This window comes from Piliocolobus tephrosceles, chromosome 5 (assembly GCF_002776525.5).
Source record: "Piliocolobus tephrosceles isolate RC106 chromosome 5, ASM277652v3, whole genome shotgun sequence".
Classification (NCBI taxonomy): Eukaryota; Metazoa; Chordata; class Mammalia; order Primates; family Cercopithecidae; genus Piliocolobus; species Piliocolobus tephrosceles.
This window is the reverse complement of record NC_045438.1, coordinates 9,056,956-9,070,290: the sequence shown is the minus strand read 5'-3', so window position 1 is coordinate 9,070,290 and position 13,335 is coordinate 9,056,956. Positions and strand designations below refer to the sequence as shown.

Sequence of the window (13,335 nt, the reverse complement as noted above, 5' to 3'; positions counted from 1 at the left end):
CACATGAAATTTTAAAAAAGAATTAGAAGTGTTCACATCACAAATAAAGTGAAGCAAAATTATTTCAAAAATTAAAAACAGAAGAGCCAAATAATATGAAGGTCTGAGAATAAATAAAATTATTATTCCAGAAAAAAATTAAGAAAATCCCCGGCAATCACCCCTGAGCTTCCTGGAAGTCAAAGATGAAAATAGTCTACAGAGTACCCATTGTTAATTGAAACTAAACACTGAAATTCAACTTAAAAAGACAAAAACGTAAACTTTGAAGGGAACTATGTGGTCATTATTATAAATAACACTAGCTAATTTAATATATTATACATTCACAGTATGTATTTATATATAGCATATAGTATATATTTATGTATGTATGCATATATATACATATATACATACATAATATGTACACATATCTTGACCCTTGACTAAATACTTAACTAAATGGCATACAGTTAAAATGTATTTCTAAAAGAAAAAAAGAAAGAAATATTAGCATCAAGTAACCCAAAAGTGTAGTTAGTTTATTATTTATATGTGGGATCAGCCTAAAGGATTTTTAACGTGACGATTTAACCTGCTTAAAAGCTAGAACCAGATTTATGATTTTCTTCTAGTAAACAATAATCTTTCTTGTCTTTATGCTATCTTTCCGGATTTTATTTTCCCTTATTACCTGCTTTTCCCATCTACTTACTTCAAAATACATTTTACCTTGTTATGCTTTCCATGTTCATAAACCTGGGGTAAATTCTTTCTGGAGTTAAATGGACTATACATACCTATGTCCTTACATATGTGCATACAGAGACTGGTAGAGAAAGCAAAACCCTCTGAATTCATCCCCACTTGGCTTCCTTGTTAGACTAACCAATGTTCTCCATTTCTTCTGTAAACCTTTTGGCTTTTGCCCAGGGCACATTAAAATTCTATTGGAAAGTAACTTTGCATTATGCTAGTATGTATTTGTCTCCAGTAATAATACAAACTTAAATCAGTTGTGTTTGTTCTAAAGCTGATTTCATCCTGTACTGCTTGTTAGTTTAATAACCAATTTAATTAAATTGTATTTATCCTTGTGAAATCATATTTACCCTAGTTAATTTAGTTGCATTTATCCTTATGAATATATCCTTGTAAAAACAGATTACATCTTTAAAAAATTAATTTCTGACTTCATAGAGATTGATACAGAATCTTGCTTTAAAAAAATGTAAAATTTTCTAAATATATCCAAAACCCAGCTCTTTCTCAGCAGCTTCACTGGTACCATCCTGATTTAAGCCATTATTTTTCATTTTTCCTCTGGATTATTGAAATAACTTGCTCATTGACAGTCCTGTTCCTCTTTTCTTTTCTTTCTTTTCTTTTCTTTTTTTTTTTTTTTTTTTTTTTTTTTTTTTTTTTTTTTTTTTTTTTGCCTTTTGAGCCTATTCTCAAGAAAACTGCCAGGGTCTTTGTACTGGCTCATGCCCTTCCTGGAAGACTCTTCCCTCAGATGTTTATGTAGCTAATTTACTGTGGTTTTTTTGTTTGTTTGTTTGTTTGTTTTTGACAGAGACTCACCCTGTCGCCCAGGCTAGAGTGCAATGGCACTACCTCAGCTCACTGCAACCTCCACCTCCCAGGTTCAGGCAATTCTCCTGCCTCAGCCTCCCAAGTAGATGGGACCACAGGCACCTGCCACCACACCTGGCTAATTTTTTATTTTATTTTATTTTTAGTAGAGACAAGGTTTCACCATGTTGTTCAGGCTGGTGTTGAACTCCTGATCTCAAATGATCCACCTGCCTCGGCCTCCAAAAGTCCTGGGACTAAAGGCATGAGCCACCGTGCCTGACCTCATTTAAGTCTTTATTCAAATGCCATCTTCTCTTAATATAGAGGCCAGCCAACTCTGACCTGTCAAGTGGGACCACAAATTCCCACATTTCTAATTACGTTTACACTGCTTTTCCTTTTCCTAGAGCACTTTCCACTTCTGTATACTACATTATTTATTTATTTATTATATTCATTGTTTGTACCCATGAGGCAGGCAGAATATAATCTCCATTACAACATTCTGTTTTCTAATCTGCCCCCAAGTGCCTGGGGAAAAATAGACTTTAAATGTTAGTTGAATTAATGAATAAAATCAAATGTGAACAAGATAGCTATAAAATGTAGGTAGCAAATGAGTTGGTGAGTACTAAATCGACTTTTGAAAAGCAAGTATCTCTCTTTACCAGCAATAACTAATTAGAAAAACAGTTTTAAAAATAATTGTTTACAATAGCCACAATATTATAAGGGATTAGCTTAACCAAGTGTCTAAAACACTTCCAGGAATAAAATGTCAACATTTCAAAAAAAGAAAAAAGATAATCTGAAAAAAGATGTTTATATCAATTATTCTTGTCTATTACTTTGTAAACTCAATGCAATCCAATATAAATTATATTTGAATATTTGAGAAAATTAGTATTCTACAATACATGAGGGAATAATAAGGGAGCATGGATAGATACCAGACTTCAAAAGAAGATTAAATGTTGAGATTTACCCTACCAAATACTAAGCTACACTTTGCAACAGACCACTGCATCAATGGTACAGAATAGAGAATTGAGAGAAGACTCTTAATTTATTATACAGTTGGCGCTTCAAATTAATAGGGAGAAACAGATTGTTTAGAAAATGAAATTTGAAAAATGGGTTCATTATATAGAGAAAAAGAAAATTTTATTTCTACCTACCACAACATGTAATGTGGATTCCAGGTAGATTAAACACTTAAGGTTGAAGGTAAAACTAAATATTTAACAGAACAAAAAATAGAGAATATCTGTGCAATCTAAGGGAAGGAAAACGTTCTCAAAACTTCAAAAGCCTATACCATAAAACAAAAAGAATAAAATAATGTGATTACATAAAAAAATAAGGAATTCTGGTTAATGAAGATTTCCATGAAGAAGCAGGTTGATATGTAAATATGGAAAATATTTTTTTCGATGTCTAAAACTGACAGGACTAATCTCTAGAATAAAACAAAAATGTCTTTGTATTAACTGGAAAAATACAGGATCTTCAAATGAAAATGGGCAAACATGTGAACAGTCCATTTACAGAAGATTATCAAATATATGAAGCTATACCCTGACTGACTAATAAAAGGATAAATGCAGTTGAAAACAACAATCAGATCCATTTGACTTAATCACCAATGATAAGTTGAGTCATGTTGATATTATGTATCCCCTAACACGACATAGTAAGAAGAGAATGTTGTCTCTATTATATACTTCTCAAATCTGAAACCAAGGTCTAATCAGGAAAAACACATTAGAGAAGCCTAAATTAAGGCCATTTTACAAAATAAAGACCTGTTCAGCAGTCTTCAAAAGTCTCAAAGTCATGAAAAACAAGGAATGACTGAGAAATTATCACAGATGGGAGGAAGCTAACGAGATACAATAACTAACTGCAATGTAATATTCCAAAGTGAATCTTGCAATAGAAAAAGGACCTACAAGGAGAAATGTGAGATCTAAATAAAATCTGTAGTTTACCTAATAGTATTGGGCTGATGTTGATCCCTTAGTTTTGGCAAATGTATCATGGCTATGTTAACGTTAAGGATGCTGGATGAAGGGTACATAGAAACTTTCTGTACTGTCTTCACATTTTTCATGTAAATCTAAAATAATTTCAAAACATAAATGATTTTTAAAAATAAAAAAATCAATATCCCTTTACATTTCTAAGACTGACAAACTTAGATCACTGGAAAATGTGAAGTATTGGAGAAGCTGTGCAAATACAGAAACTCTTACGCATTAGTAATGGCATTGTAGACTACTGCAGATATTCTGGAGATAAATATGTCATATGCCATGAGCCAACAATTTATCTCCTGAATATTTACATCAAAGAAATTCTCACGCCAAAGTGAGACGTATGTGATATGCATGTATGTCACAATATATCAGTATTTTTTGTAGCGGTGAGTGCTCATTATGGAAAACTGAATATACAAAATACAATGGATTCACATCAAGGAATATCATGTAGTGTTAGAAGTAGTAGATAAATTGCACAGAAAGCAACATGGAGGGCTGTTGAAAATACAGTGCCCAATGAAAGTAGATGTGAAATGAGATATACTGTAATTTATACTACATGTATAATACAGCACACAAAATACTACAAATTGTACAAGAACATATACAATTCAAATTTTACACACTTAAACATATTGGAATGGTTGCCATCCTGCTAAACACATTGGAATGGAAAAGAACTCAAGATTAGGGAATAAGTATTCATGCCAATCAATCAAGTGATAAATTGACCTTGAGCAAACCAATGATAATGGGCCACAAAATAAGTAGTATGACTTACTCAACTTGCTATACCAAAAACTTTTTTAAAGTAGCAAAATCTAGGATAGTATGCTCAGATTACTTAGCAAATATCCTTGGCTTTATTTTGTTTTGTTTTCATTTTAAAGAATCTGAAACTGGATACCAGAGAATCTACCACAGATTCAGTTTTCCAAGGAAAGATGACTTCGGACTCCATTCAAAGGGCTCATACTTGACAATATCACCTTGACCTTACACCTAAAGTTTGATGGATAAGTTTGGTTTTGATTAAAATATGTATTTTAAGTTAAAATTGTAAATTATATATGTATTTTTTAATGAACCCCAATTTTACCTGTATATTTCAATGGACTAAATAGGTTAAATTATAAAATAGGTTTAGTGTTACCCGTCTGCATGCTAGAAGAAATCTGCTTCAGATTAGAAGTTTATTTTTGTCAGTATTAGTAAATTGACAAAGTATTAGTAAACTAATCAGTATTTAGTTTCCCCCACACCCCACACCCATAGCAATTGATTAACAGTTTAATTATTTTTTCTTTTTATTTTCTTTTTTTTGAGAAAGAGTCTCACTCTGTTGTCCAGAGTGCAATGGAGTGCTGTGGTGCAATCTCGGCTCACTGCAACTTCTAACTCCTGGGTTCAAGCAATTCTCGTGCCTCAGCCTCCCGAGTACCTGGGACAACAGGCGTGAGCCACTGTGCCCAGCCTAAAATTTCTTCAAAGGAGGGTCTTAGAATATAAATAATAAGGTCATGTCCTCAGAATAGGGAAAGACACCATTCTTCTTTCTGCTGGCTCTGATAACAGGACTAGTATACATTTTCATCACAAACAGAATCTGGTCGAATAATGGCTTCATGAATTAATATATTCCTACATAAACGCAAACATTTTTCACTTACCCAATGGCAAAGACATTTTTAAATTAGCAAATGATTCTAGGTTTATTTATTCAAAGAAAATACAACTAGTGAACATTTTAGTTTATCTTCATTATGTTTTCCATTAGGGAATAGGCACTATTTAGCTATGGCATATCTGCTAGTTAATCCCTTCCCAAGGTATTTATTACTATTCTGTGGAAAGACATAAATTATAAATCAAAAATTCATCTGAACATAATTCTATCATTATCTTGAAGTCAACATGAAAGAGATGCTAATCGAATTTGTTTAAATACTGACAAGTTAACTGCATTTTAAAAAATATTTATTTATGCCATATAGGATTCTAATCTGTGTAATATTAGACTTTTTTGTTTTTATTATTTTGTCTAATTTTTTAAAACCTGAATTGCTTCTTTATAAGCATTTCATTTGCACAGGTTACCATTTTGGTAGTTCAACAGTAATTAATGGTTAACATAATTAACCTAAATGCATATGATTATAGGATTTTCACCCTGTAATTACATTGCCTAATTAAGAAATTATGATGCAGAATAAAATGATTATGAAAGGTGATGACTTTAAATAAAATCTATGCTAAAGTATTCTTTGTTTACTTAGTAAAGCATGTGATTAGCAAAATTACATAGTACTCTGCTCTTCCTAGTTAGGTATTTTTGAAGGAAAGCAAATAACATGCTTTCAGCACTGATTTTTCCCTTCCAAAGTTGGGAAGAAGCCACTCCCCCCTAGAAAATGGAAGGGAATCAATCTCATTCTCAACTGTTTCACGAGAAAGTACAAATGGGAAAGAACAAGACTACTCGCTAGAAAGTAACATTGAAGTTTTGGTAAAGTTGTACTTACTTTTTCTCTTTTGATTCCAGGAGTCAACATGTAACTAAGGCTCCTAGAATTAAATTCTAAATCACATTATTGAGTGTGAAGAACAGAGAATAATTTGCAATTAATAATTTACCTTCACTCCTGTGTAAGGAGTCTCTCAACTCCTGACTGCTTCCCCTACCTCAGGCAACATCAGCATAGTGTGGTCACAAGTGAGGTCATGACGACATCCCCCTACCCAGCCTGCACTTCCACATGGAGGCCTATACAGAGGCCTGTTCCTCTTGCAGGAAAGCTTACTGGGCTTACATTTATTTGACGGTAATGTTCAATGTCACCAGTTTGTTTGAGAATCCAGTAAGAAGGTATTTGTAAAGTACTTTGGAGCTGTAAAAGGTTATAAAACCTAAGGGTTTTTGTTGTTTTCATTACAGTCCACAGCTGCCATATGATGAGATTAACTGCATTTTCAATCCACCCTCTCTTCCAAACTATGGACATTTTCACAAATGTTTGCTGTGTTGAAAAGTCCCTCCTCCCCCAAATACCCCACCTAGAGAATTTACATATTCCCTCCTTTGTGCTATCATAACACATTGTACATTTCTCATTATGCATTAGCCTGTTGTGGAGATGTGGGTCTTCTTCACTAGGTTGAGGGCAGAGGTCACATACTTCATTTCTCTTCCCTGGTACCTATTAAAGTGCCTCTTATATAGTGAGTATCCAATTTATGTGTGTTTAATATATAAATTAATTAATAAATAATAAATTATGATATTCTTGGATGGCAGAGCAACATTCTATATCCAACCTATTAGCAAATTTACAACCAGAGTTATCCAAAAGTCATAAAAATAATGAGAATGTAAGATTTAAACTCTACACATAAACAAAATGTATTCCTGCTACACAAAAGAAACTTGTTGACCTTAGGAAAAACAATTTTTTGAAATTTCAAGTCAACTAAATTTCTGTGACCACAGTACAAAATCTAGCCACAGCTTCTAAATAAAATTACAAATAAAAGGCTTCATAGGAAATAGACACACACACACACACACACACACACACATGCACATCGTGCATATCAGTTTTATTTTACCTTTTAATGAAATTAATAAAAGATGTTGTTACTGTATTTATTCCTTCCAGCACCTCTAATCTTGAGTAATCTACAGTGGCACAGAAAGTATTTTGGGACACACACGAATGTAATCATTACGATGTTAATGTATCACAGTTGTTACAGATCCAAAGCATCTGAGGTTTGTGGAAATTGTTAAGTAGGAATCAGATGATTAACGGACAGGAGGCAAGTCCGGCTTGGAGAGCCACTGAAATCATCTATAGTCACTTTAAAAAACTTTTTTTAAACTCAGTCCTTGAGACCTAATTCTCATAATGCCAACATAATTTAGTTCAATTCACTGGGGAGAATCCTTTTTCTAATCTCTTAAATTCTAGTACATTTATTTCAAAATGTCTACAACATAAATAGCTCATCTTGCATTAACTGAAGGAAATCATCTTCAAAATAGAACTTCCTTTGGTAAGTGCATTTTCCAACTTTTCCAAAATTTGGATGCCATTTACAGTTAATCAAAACCTTTGCATCTTGTTCCTTTATTAGCCTGTTCAGAAAAATAAATGCTATAGGCAGACGTTATGACTTAGTGATACTGTCTAAATGCTCAGTTCTCAAAGGCATTCTGCATTGCAACCACTGTTGCTCTCCAGCAGCAAAGCCCCAGAATGTTGACTTAGGGAAAACAGCCCATGAAACCTGTGAATAGCTATCTTTGACTTTTGGCGAAATCAGCATTAAAAGACTAATAAATAAATAGAAACAGTCTAAACATTCCCTTGTTTGAATAGTTACACATGTAAATGTTGTTAGTCTTTGGTGAAACTGCCAAATCAAACTTTGCTTTATTAACTAATTTAGGGGTTTTTTATCCAAAACGACTCCCCTGGGGAGTATAAAAGATAATTTTTTTTTTTTTTTTTTGAGAGGGAGTCTCGCTCTGTCGCCCAGGCTGGAGTGCAGTGGCCGGATCTCAGCTCACTGCAAGCTCCGCCTCCCGGGTTTATGCCATTCTCCTGCCTCAGCCTCCCGAGGAGCTGGGACTACAGGCGCCGCCACCTCGCCCGGCTAGTTTTTTGTATTTTTAGTAGAGACGGGGTTTCACCGTGTTAGCCAGGATGGTCTCGATCTCCTGACCTCGTGATCCGCCCGTCTCGGCCTCCCAAAGTGCTGGGATTACAGGCTTGAGCCACCGCGCCCGGCCAAAAGATAATTTTCCATTCAACAGATAATCTGTAATCTGGTACAAGTTGGGAGCAGAGGAGACGTGGTCTGATAAACTGTCCTTCCAGTCGGTTTGCAGGAATAACTGTTAGCAGCGGAGGGAGAGGGGAAGCCAGGGAAGAGCTGGAGGGGTCGGGAAACGGGGTGGGGCCTGGCAGGAGCATTTGGCGGAGGTGGAGTCCCCGGGCTCCGTCCAGAGGAAGTGAGGCTGGTGAGGCTGGTGAAGCCGCGTTCGCTGGGCAGTCCGAGGGGACGGGAAGCGCCAGAGGGCTAGTGGACTCGCCCTGCAGGTGACGGCGCCATCCGGACCAGCCCTACCTGGCCGCAGGTGCCCTGGATGAGGCCACCTGCGCGCCCCGAATGACTTTATAATAGATGGATAAAGTGGGAAAAATGTGGAATAACTTCACATACGGGTGTCAGAATCTCTTCGGTCATGAGGGAGGAAGCCGTAGTGAAAATGTGGACGTAAACTCCAGCAGATGTTTGTCTGTCAAAGAGAAAAACATCAGCATAGGGACTCAACTCCTCAGCAACAAAGCAGTCCCTTAAGAGAAAATGTTGCGTTACAACTGGGTTTAAGCCCTTCAAAGAATTCTTCAAGGAGAAATCAAAATTGTGCCACCGAAATCCCTCAAACTGTTGAAATAAGCATTGAAAAGGATAATGAGTCTGGTGTTACCCCAGGAAAAAGGCTTGCCCAAAGAGATTCCTACTCTGGACATGTTCCATGGGGTGCAAAGAAAAAACGTTCCTGTTCTACAAAGGCCCAGAATTCATTGGAAACTAGTTCAACCATTATGGAAGACAGTGTGGCGATTCCTCAAGGATCTAGAAGTAGATATACCATATGACCCAGCCATCCCATTACTGAGTATATACCCAAAGGATTATAAATCATGCTGCTATAAAGACACATGCACACGTATGTTTATTGTGGCACTATTCACAATAGCAAAGACTTGGAATCAACCCAAATGTCCATCAGTGACAGACTGGATTAAGAAAATGTGGCACATATACACCATGGAATACTATGCAGCCGTAAAAAAGGATGAGTTTGTGTCCTTTGTAGGGACATGGATGCAGCTGGAAACCATCATTCTCAGCAAACTATCGCAAGAACAGAAAACCAAACACCACATGTTCTCACTCATAGGTGGGAACTGAACAATGAGATCACTTGAACTCGGGAAGGGGAACATCACACACCTGGGCCTATTATGGGGAGGGAGGAGGGGGGAGGGATTGCATTGGGAGTTATACCTGATGTAAAGGACGAGTTGATGGGTGCTGACGAGTTGATGGGTGCAGCACACCAACATGGCACAAGCATACATATATAACAAACCTTCAAGTTATGCACATGTACCCTAGAACTTAAAGTATAATAATAAAAAAAAAAAAAAATTAAAAAAAAAAAGTTTGGTGGAACTCGAAGTGGACTTCAAAGTAGAAAGAGGCGCTGCGGCCTAAGTTCTGTACACGACATGGACGGTACTTCCAGCAGAACTGTAGGAAGTCGCCCTCTGAGACAGAGGTTGCAAGATACTGTGGGCTTGTGTTTTCCCATGAGAGCTTACGGCAAGCACTCAAAGCCTTTCCTTTCCAAAAAAAGAAAAATTCAGGCCAGGCGTGGTGGCTCATGCCTGTAATCCCAGGCTTGATCACTTGCAGTGGGTGGATCACTTGAGGTTAGGAGTTCGAGACCAGCCTGGCCAACATGGTGAAACCCCGTTTCTATGGTGAAACCCCTGTCTCTGCTAAAAATAGAAAAATTAGCAGGGTGTGGTGGCACATGCCTGTAATACCAGCTACTCGGGAGGCTGAGGCAGGAAAAACGCTTAAACCCACGAGGCGGAGATTGCAGTGGGCGGAGATCGCGCTGTTGCACTCCAGCCTGGGCAACAAGAGCGAAATTCTGTCTCAAAAAAGAAAAAAAAAAAAAATCATCTTTCTGAATTAATGCTTGAGAAATGCCCCTTTCCTGTTGACTCAGATTTAGCCCCAAAATGGCATTTGATTAAACAGCATACAGTTCCTATATTCAACATTTTTTGATACATTTGATCCACCTTTGGTTTCTAGAAGATGAAGATAGGCTTAGAGAGAGAAGGCGGCCTAATACGGAAGAAGAGATTGATCCCCTCCCAATGCACAAATACGTCACGTTTGAAGCTACCGCACAGGTAAATAATCCATTATGCAAACTGGAACCAAAGTTAGCTCCTGGAATGACTGAAATAACTGGGGACAGTTCTGCAATTCCACAAGCTAATTGTAACTCGGAAGAGGATACAACCAACCTGTGTTTGCAGTCACGGAAGCAGAAGAACCGTTAGGTATTTGGAGACAGCCATGCTCGTGTTAGCAGACAAGGAACTTGGAAAGTCCGCACACAGATTGATTACATACACTGTCTTGTGCCTGATTTGTTCAAATTACGGGGAATCCCTACTACTGGGGAGTGACGGACCGTTATGAAGCAGAAGGCCTTCTTGAAGTGGAACCTGAGGCCTGAAAGCACGTTTGTGCTCAGGGATACCTCTTCTTTGTGAGCTTAGCGGTGGCAACAGACCCCTGCATGCCCAAATTGAGCAGTGAAATCACAACTTTAGTTCTGATGTCCACGATTCGTGGGTACTTCACTCCTCCACTGTAACAGGACTTTTAGAACACTATAAAGATCCCAGTTCGTGCATGTTTTTTGAAACATTGCTTACTATATCACTCAATGGGACTTTCAGCCCGAAGTATATCCGTGGCGCGGTAATCCGCAGGTGCACTAAGTATGATGGAATTGATGGGCTCCCTTTATCCTCAATGTTACAGGATTTTTTAAAAGAGTATCATTATAAAGAAAAAGTTAGAGTTCGCTGGTTAGAATGAGAACCACTCAAGGCAAAGTAAACTCTCCTGTCCCAAAGGGTGTTCACTAGGTCCGCTCTCATGTGCATCAGAAGGTACAGCTATAGAAAGCACACACAGCAGTGCTAAGTTTTTTCATACAGTATGTTAGCATAGTGTTAGCATCTGTCAGATGCGACCTGCTGTTACTGATTCAGAAGAACATGGTGCCTATTGGAACAATAGAGGATAGAGCTACAGGTGTTCAGTAAGACTGCAAGAACATTTCGCTGATTTATCTAACAGTTTGGTTTTTAACGGCTGCAGTGTTTGAGTGAGACAACTCTGGGGCATTTGCTATGAAGAATTCTATATCTTACTGAAGAACAAATCATTAACATTAGATGAGTATTTCAAGTGTGACTAATGTTTGAAATTATTTTTTCTGAGAGTTTTTCTATGAACTTCCAAAAGTAATGATGTTTGTAGTTACTATAAATCAAGCTTTGGAAGTCAAAAAAAAAAAAAAGAATGTCTTCCTTTTAGAAAAAAAAATGCAATTTTCTGTCCACAAGGGCATAGTGCAGTTCACTTAGGTGTTGACATAGTTTATAATCAGACTCCTTTTCTCTTCTGCAAAAGGTACTGTTAGGTAATACAGATTTCTAAGTCATTCATAAATTTCAGATTTACAAAGTTAGTAGTAGAATTGTATTGAAAGGCCCTAGGTACTAATTTTTTAAATGAGTGCTTTAACTTAAAACAGGTATTTGAAATAACTGCTGCAATGTAGTCTTGCATGTGGTTATTTTTCAAAGTTGATGTGCAGTCTAATTTTTGTTACATAAAAGTTGGATCTTTTCCTATGCCCAGGATGATTTTGTGAGCCATGCAGTACATGAGATTAGAAGATGCCCAAACAAGTCAGATAAGAGTAACTACAGTGGTTGCTGATGTTGATATTATTGTTGAACTGTAATTAATAATTCAGATGGCAGCATTTATCTCTTTTTTGTAAATGCTCATAGCTGAACTGCTTAAGTATAATATATAGAATTTTGGTGCAGTTAATTCTTAATGGAAAACCTGAAACCTAAATTGCAGATTTAAAAGGTACAGTACAATGATTATATCTGTAAATAACTTTACTTAGCACCTTTTTATCACTTAAAATAATGTGTACTATTACTTGAGTGAGCTCTTCTGGAAGTTATCAAATTCTAGTGTTTGCTTCTTAGTAACTGAACTGAATTTACAGTTCTGTTCTAGACATTTCGCACTAAAGTAGCTGAATTCATTCTTGAGTCTTTTTGTTAATGTGCTCCGTACCACTGGTGAGTACTCCGTAGTTTTGTTACCTGCTGCTATACAGAATGTTATTTTACATCCCTATGGCTATTGCCAAGGCTACAAAAAAGAAAACCTTTATTTTATGGAACACTAATCCTTTGACTGCTTATGTATGTTTCTACTTGCTGCATCTTGTTATGGCTACTTTTTTGTTCTAATAAAGTACGTTTAGTGTTCTCCTTGTGTATCTGCTGTTTTATACATTTGCAACACTTTCTCTTATAAATTGAATGGTTTGGGGTTTTTAAATAAGCATTAACTTACAACCTTTCTATAGTTAATGCAGAGTTACTGTATAGTCTAATATTGACTTATCAGAATAAGCTAACTCTAAATTTAATGCTCTACGGCATATCAATCATAATCACATATATTGTGGAAGAGTGTCTACAGTTACTGCAAATTACTATACATCCTAGGTTATAACAGAAAACTGACAGAGAAATAATATACCTATTGATTTGTCTGCTTATCAGTGAAAGATTGAAACTATCCAATGACATATTGTAGTAAATGAGTATCTGTAACCTCCGACCACATCAGAGGTACAGTAAATGAAGTCTTGTAAACTAGTAGTATATCAGTACCATTAATTGGTTTGGGGACCATCTTGATAAAAATAAATGCCCCAAATGTAGAACTTTAACCAAGGACTTGTCCATTTTAAAGTAATAATTTCTATTGTTTCTAATTAAAGTCCCTGAAGATCATATACCAAAGTGTT

At 36.4% G+C, this 13,335-nt stretch overlaps 1 pseudogene; it reads left to right on the top strand.

The window, feature by feature from the left end:
• The first annotated feature begins 8,789 nt into the window (after positions 1-8,789).
• LOC113225185 lies at positions 8,790-11,324 on the top strand (annotated as a pseudogene).
• The last annotated feature ends 2,011 nt before the right edge of the window (positions 11,325-13,335 follow it).